This window comes from Ascaphus truei, unplaced genomic scaffold, assembly GCF_040206685.1.
Source record: "Ascaphus truei isolate aAscTru1 unplaced genomic scaffold, aAscTru1.hap1 HAP1_SCAFFOLD_396, whole genome shotgun sequence".
Lineage (NCBI taxonomy): Eukaryota > Metazoa > Chordata > Amphibia > Anura > Ascaphidae > Ascaphus > Ascaphus truei.
The window spans coordinates 23,299-31,064 of NW_027456726.1; positions in this window are offsets into that span (position 1 = coordinate 23,299).

Below are 7,766 nucleotides of genomic sequence, written 5' to 3' on the forward strand. Positions count from 1 at the left end.
GAATGAGAGAGAGACAGAGAATGAGAGAGAGACAGAGAATGACAGAGAGACAGAGAATGAGAGAGAGACAGAGAGAGAGAGAGAAGAGAGAGAGACAGAGAGAGAGAGAAACAAAAGTAATGCACTGTATAACCATTATACCGTACCCCCTAGTATTCGTGTAATCATTGTCCCACACCCCCTATTACTCACGCTTTGGCAATACTGAAATGTTCTTTTGACAGAGACACACAGAGAGAAACAGAGACACACAGAGAGAGACAGAGACACAGAGAGAGAGACAGAGACACAGAGAGACACACAGAGAGAGACAGAGACACACAGAGAGAGACAGAGACACACAGAGAGAGACAGAGACACAGAGAGAGAGAGAGAGACACGGGCCTATTTAGTAAGCGTCGATAAGGCTGCGTCTATAGTATTTCAGATGGAGGGAAGGCACACACGCTGCAATACACTTGCTGAAGCCTGAGCTTTTTTATGGCTTTGCAGGGTATGCAGCGGGTGCGATTGGGGGCGTGGCAATAAATATTTGGAGGCGTGGCAATAACGTTCCGGCGCGGACGTCACTTCCCTACCTCACATCCCGATCCACCGGCATTTTTTCAGATGCAGCATCTGAAGCACTGTGCAGACAAGAAGAAAAATGCACACAATGCGCACCAGAGATTAAAATATAGTAAATTATTTATTAATAAAACAAGAAATAACCGAGGGGGATCCAACCCCACCTCAGTACTTTCTTCTCGTTGCTATTGCCACACTATACGTCCTGACGCCGGAAGGGAAGTTGGTACGCGACCAAGACGAGACACCGGAATTACAGTGGAACCACAACATACCACAGATTGCTGGAGGACCACACTGCGAGGGGCGCAGCCTATCGAGTTTCCCGGTCATCGTCCAAAGTCTGGATCTGCGGAGTGACCACCGGATTACCACGGAGCCCGAGCCTGTCTCACACAATGCTTTTACCAAACGGATGTTTGTGAGTTTGCTATTTTTATCTTGTCCAGGAAATGAAATTGTTAAACCGAATTTACACATGGAGCGGGCGCTTTCTCTTCTTTTTTTTGTTTAGATATCTATCGAGGAGGTGGTTGTTTCCCTGAAGAGAGCTGCCAGGGCTCCAGAGGACGCCCGAATTGGATCCTTTTATGATTGAGTTATAACATAGCTATTAGAGCTAGGTTTCTGGACTTTTATTGTGTTTAGGCATAGTGTTTATTATTATTTTATTACAGCTACTTTTTAGTAATTGCACTGTTATTAATTCTGACCACTAATTCTCACTGCCATTATAATCTCTCTCTAGCCACAACCAAATTGCTATATCAGCTATATTATTTATTGGTTATACCAGGGGAGCACAAACTTTTGCAGCTCGCCCCCCTGCCGGTGCTCGCGCCCCCCCTCCCTTACCTTGATGTGGCGTCATGTGACCTGCAGCGGCATTTGACGAGGGTGACGTCACATGACCCCGCGGCGTAATTTAACATACTGTGCTATATGTATGCACACACAGCTGTCTCTTACACATACAAATACTGTTTTTACATCCCTATACATCAATAGGGATCACAAAGTATCCACACACACTTTTAGTTGTGCTACAAACTCTCACATTTCCACACCCACCCACACCATTTATATCCACTCCCACTCCACACACACCTTTTGTAAAGCACTGTATATACTGTGGGCTCTCCATTCATTTTCATTCACACTGATACACATACACACTCTTTCATCACTTGCTTTCAGGAACCTTTTGACACCTCTAGGCATAAAACACATCCACACCGGGGGAAGGACCAGCACAGATAACATTCCAAGAGACACTGTTTTTAAGTATACCTTTTGCTTGCTTCATTCATTGTAACATCGGCGGAAGAAGAGATCAGTGTATCTCGAAAGCTCGCACAAATAAAAGCATTTTGTTAGCCACAGAACAGTATCATCTATTTATTTTTTGATTATTGAAGCTCGGCTAACACGGTACTGATACCTCTATATATATATATTGCGCGCGCACACACATATAACGTTTTATCCAACTTTTTCATTTATCATTTGTAGAGAAAATGAACAATGTCGCCAGAAGTGCTATTTTTCAAAATGTAACATCTCTACTAATTAGTGTAAAATGATACTTCATATAAAGCAGGTTATGGGACCCAGTATAAAATGACCTTCATGTTTCTTATCACATCCCAGTATATGGATACTTTCTATTATCACAAGCTGCTAACATGTGACAGGGCTCAGAGTCTGAGCCCAGAATGTGACATACTGAACATTCTCATTCTAAATTTCAAAAAATATTGTGTTGATTTCTGACCTGACTGCCGTGGTTACAGCTCAACCACTCTGTTCTACTGTATGTCACCACTTTCTGCCACAACCAGCTGACGGTGGATCTGCAAGGAGTTCAACGCTTATTGGCATCACATCTGTGGCTTGGTTGACGTATCATTTCTCCAGCTTTTTATTGTATTGTTTTTAAATAGATTATATTTATTTAGTTGAATAGATATTTATTTAGTTTAATAGATATTTATTTAGTTTAATAGATTATATTTCTAAGTTTAATAAGTTATATTTCTTAGTTTAATAAGTTATATTTCTTAGTTTAATAAATTATATTTCTTAGTTTAATAAGTTATATTTCTTAGTTTAATAAATTATATTTCTTAGTTTAATAAGTTATATTTCTTAGTTTAATAAGTTATATTTCTTAGTTTAATAAATTATATTTCTTAGTTTAATAAGTTATATTTCTTAGTTTAATAAATTATATTTCTTAGTTTAATAAGTTATATTTCTTAGTTTAATAAGTTATATTTGTTAGTTTAATAAATTATATTTCTTAGTTTAATAAGTTATATTTGTTAGTTAATAGATTATATTTGTTAGCACAGTAGATTGTATTTACTAGTATTTAAGTCTCCCCCTCAGTGCCCCATTAGGACCCGTGCGCATATTTCACATCTTTTCGGAGTCGCTTATTTTTTAGACCCTCGGAGCCGAAACCTAAAGGGGTCAGCTAAGAAAGTTCGGATCAAGAGGAGCCGCACAGCTTAAAGACAGAACATTTCCAAGGGAGATGGAGACAATTTGGGTAAGATCTGATTAAAGGACAACCTTTGAGGAAGGAAAGGGTGACGGGGGAGTCTAAGAGGGGGGTGAGAGAGCAAGGTGGTGTGTCAGATTGGGGCAGAGCAAGAGAACGCAAAAATGATGGGGATTTGCTGCACACCAAAAAAAAACAATAAGTAGTGATACTTTTACCGGTGCCCCTTAGTCTCAGGGAAGACCGGCATTTCGTCCAATGGATACAATATGATTGATGGGAAAGGGCACATGGATTTGAATAAAAAAAGATAATTTATTGTGCCACAGACTACAATGTTTCGGCTGCTGGCCTTTCTTTGCTGGATTTAGTGGGTTTAGCCACTTTACCCGAGAAAGACCAGCAGGCCGAAATGTTGTTGTCTATGGCAGTGCAAGAGAAAACAGGTTGGGGGGAGGTGGGTTCTCGCAAAGTCGCCGACCCATGGGTGAGTGTCTCCGGTGGAAACTAGTCCTGGACCCCGGGAAAGCTGTCTGTGGCCCATACAAGCTGAGTAACATGTAGAAAGGACACATGTATGTTCAGAATGAGTTAGCATGGTATTTTGAGAGGCACCATAGCAGGTCAGTGCAAGTCAGTGCAGAGCACTGCAAGGTCAGTCAATATGAGGAAGGGTCCGATGGAGGAGTTGGAGGGTCCCAGAATATCTCTTAAAGCAGGGGTGCGCAAATCGAGGGGCACGACATTTTCTTGGGAGGAGGGGCTCGGCGCTTACAGGGGCCCCTCGCTCTTCCCCACAGCATTTAAATTAAATGCCGGAGATCGCGCGCAAGGCCTCTGTAAGTTCCCTTTCCTTGTCTCCGGCGGCTTCTGGCGACAGCAACGTGGCGTCACATGATGTGGCATTGCCATAGCAACGTGATATCACATGACGTCGTTACATCAGAACGTCGGAGACAAGGTGGGGAAGGTGGAGCGGGGAGCAGGGGGAAAAGGTTGTGCAACCCTGTCTTAAAGCATTGCCTTGCATACAGATCAGAGGCCAAGAATGGATATGGATATCCGATGTGAAGCCGGAAATAAGACAGAAAAGACCGTTTCGGGGGAAGAAGGTGAGTGATGAAATAGCCGTCACTGTGTAACTCTTCCAATTACCTGCAACTTCATGCAGAGAAATAGCAACGCTTGTTTTTAACGTGCTAAGCGCCAAATGGGGAATTCAACTGCTGAGAGGTTAAGGGAGTTACTAACCCAAACTCAGCGACGTTTCTGTGTCTCTGTGATAACTCCCCCAGGACATGCCTGAAAACCAGAGGTAACTCAATGTATTTTTGATAAATAGAAACATGACCTTCTGGGGTGGGGTATATAATGGGTACTGGGCCTGGTGAGGTGGGTATAACGGGTACTGGGCCTGGTGAGGTGGGTATAACGAGTACTGGGCCTGGGGAGGGGCGTATAACAGGGTACTCGGCCTTGGGAGGGTTGTATAACTGGGTACTGGGCCTGGGGAGGTGGGTATAACAGGTATTTGCCCTGTGGAGGGCGGTATAATGTGGTATTGGGGATGGGGTATAAGTGGCACAGGAGCTCTTGCGATACAGAGTATCACTGTCCCTGGTTACAAACACTTCATGTCTCCTGCAGATCAGGACATGCACGAAGTTGGTGCCCTTTGTGCCACCAGACAACGAGGCGGGCTACGAGGCGGACGACGAGGCATACGACAAAGCGGGCGTCAAGTGGTGCGAAGAGGTGGGCTACAAGGCGGCCGATGACGCAGACGTGGTGTACGATGACCAAGGAGCATACGACAGGTGTGGCCGGATCTGCTGCTTCACCTTTTTTAGGCGGAGGAGAAGACCCCGGGAGCAGGTAGGAGAATACGAGAGGTGCGGACAGATCTGCTGCTTCACCTTTTTTAGGCGGAGAATAAGCCAGGAGCAGGTAGCAGAGGAGCCAGGGCGTAGATACAGGGGTATTCTAGGGGCCCTGAGAAGTTGGTTTGACCGCAGGAGAGGCAGATAAGATCAGGAAGGCTGAGGGAGGGGCAGGTACTAGAGGGAGATAGGGATGTTGGGCGTGAGAGTGTGAGAGAGAACAAGGAGCAGGGCCGGAGCACGGGTTTCATGCGCCCGAGGCGAAACTTAAAATTTGTTCCCCAGTTGTATAAAAAATAATAAGATAAATAAATAATAAAATAAACAGTGGCGTAGCTATCGGGGCTGCAGGGGGTGCGACCGCACCCCAGCGCGACGCAAAATAAAAATAAAAGGGCGCCAAAATACTGGATAAAAAAAAGAATAATAATTTAAAAAAAAAGATAAATAAATAAAATAATAAGAGGAAAAAATAATAATGATTATTAATGCGCCCCTAGGACCTCTGGCATAATGGCCGGCCCTGCGAGGTATGCGGGAGGAAAAGGGGTGAATGGGATAGATATGCAGGGGGATGGGGGAGCAGGGGAGTTATACACAGGGGCACAAGGGCCCCATCACCCGCATCTCTATATACTGAGTGTGCCCCTGTGTATAACAACGCTGATCTGTGCTGCTCCATCTGATCTCACTGCGCAGTGATCCAGGGACCACCCGATCGCCATTTAATGGGGTCAGGAAGGAATTTTTTTCCCCCATTGCACAGCAGGGGTTATGTTTCGCCTTCCTCTGGATCACAGCAACAAACTGCCCTTTGTGCATGAATTATCAGTGAGATCTTTATACACCCTGCATTGGTCTTCACCCCTTTGCTGCCGGAGGGGCCTGCAATGCATTGCTCTGCGTGTTACTATATCGCTCTGCAATGTGCTGCAGGCCCCTCCCAGCAAAGAGATTCATTATTTCAATAAAATACTCTCTTTAATCAAACCTATGTGTAGTGTCTTTTCTATCCGTTGTATCTATTGCTAACAGCTCAGTGATTCTTCCCCAGGACGCTGCACTAGTGTCACACTGCCAAGCCCGGGTGTGAGGGAGATTTATAGGGTCACATATACACTTCTGCCAAAACACGAGTGCAAACAGGAAGCCCCTCTGATCTCATATCTTTTATTACACAAAACGGTATCTAAAAAGGTAAAAATAACATACATGGGATTCTGCTACAAATATCTCTCTAATTACAAACCAATTAGCAAATCATTCAGATTAGTCGAGCGAAAAGAAAGGGTTAAGTATCTCATGTACAGTACTGTATATGCAGTGTAGGCTGTTCTGCAGCATTACATGCAGGGGACAACGTTTAGGGGATATAAGTAATGCTGATCTCAGAGCTGACCGGCTGACCTGCTCTACCGGCTGACCGGCTGACCTGCTCTTCTGGCTGACCTGCTGACCTGCTCTACTGGCTGACCGGCTGACCTGCTCTACCGGCTGACCGGCTTCTCTTCTTTCAGCTAAATGACCTGAATTGTGGCCCCTGTATCTCCCAATTAAACGTTTTATTGGCATATTCTTGTTTGACTCGTTCTATACAGACATTTTCTATATATTCACTGTGGGATTTGATAACATCTGTAAAATCTCTCAGAATATCACATTCTGTACGTTTGTGTTGAAGATTTTTCCATTCTCAATTTACTTAATATTAGTTTTTGGCATCAATTATTTATATCGAGTCCAAAATACCTTTATACAGAATGCTGTTCCCTTTAGCCAACAAATGCTGCTTCATTAAAGCCCAGGGGTGGCACTTTATGCATTCTCAAACTTTTAGGCAACATCCCTAATTTCCAAAAGTGGGATTAAATCTGTACATATTTAAATGGTTAATTTTCTTACTCAGACTCCTAAATCCCTCCCCAAATATATCCATTTCACATAAAAGTGTGTGCGCTTCTCCTTCCGCCTAACTGGCACGTCGTCCTTACGGGCGCCACTCCTTGCAACTCCACGCTGCCCTCCAGTGGCAAAAGAATTAAGATACATTTACTATACTCGTCTGGCAGCTGCTCCCGTATAAGGTGGGTAACTCTGTATTAGGGATCTTGGTAGAGTATATTTTATACTTATGTCGGATAGATGAGGAATTAATATTCCTAACGGGTTATTGTGAGAGGCCTCAGATCTTATCCTACAGTATATGCACGTAGCCCTCGCCTCTCTGACCTTGAACACGTACTTCAATCTGATTTTTTGAGACTTGAAACTGGATTTCTTAAAACAAACTGATCTTAAACACTGACAAGACTGTAAAAATGGTATTTGGGACCAGAACTAAATTGCTAAAGCTGCCAATGACAGAGCTTCAGATAAAAACCAGCTCTAATACCATCCTAGCCCCTGTTACTGGTTTGAAATATCTGGGCATATAGTTCAACTCCCATTTAACATTTGGGTTGCACATTGATACCCTGACATCCAAATCCTATGCCAAACTAGGTGTACTTTACAGGAACAAATCCTCCCTAAGGCCCTCATGCAGTAATCGCCTACAGCGATTCAGTAAGCCCAGAGAAGCTGGCGATTAGAGCAAAAATAACCGTTTTTTTTTTTTGCCGGAAAATAAATAAATAAATAAAATCGGCAGACGCGCGGTGATAAGCCACTTTTCGGCACTGATCGCCAGTTTTTCAAACACGCTCAATTCTATAAGCCCTGATCAGCTTATTGCGGCTGATCGCCTCTTTAAAATTGCTGTTTCTTCTCCAAATTGTCCAGCCACAAAAGTTGGCAAGAAGGTGGGGTGAAGC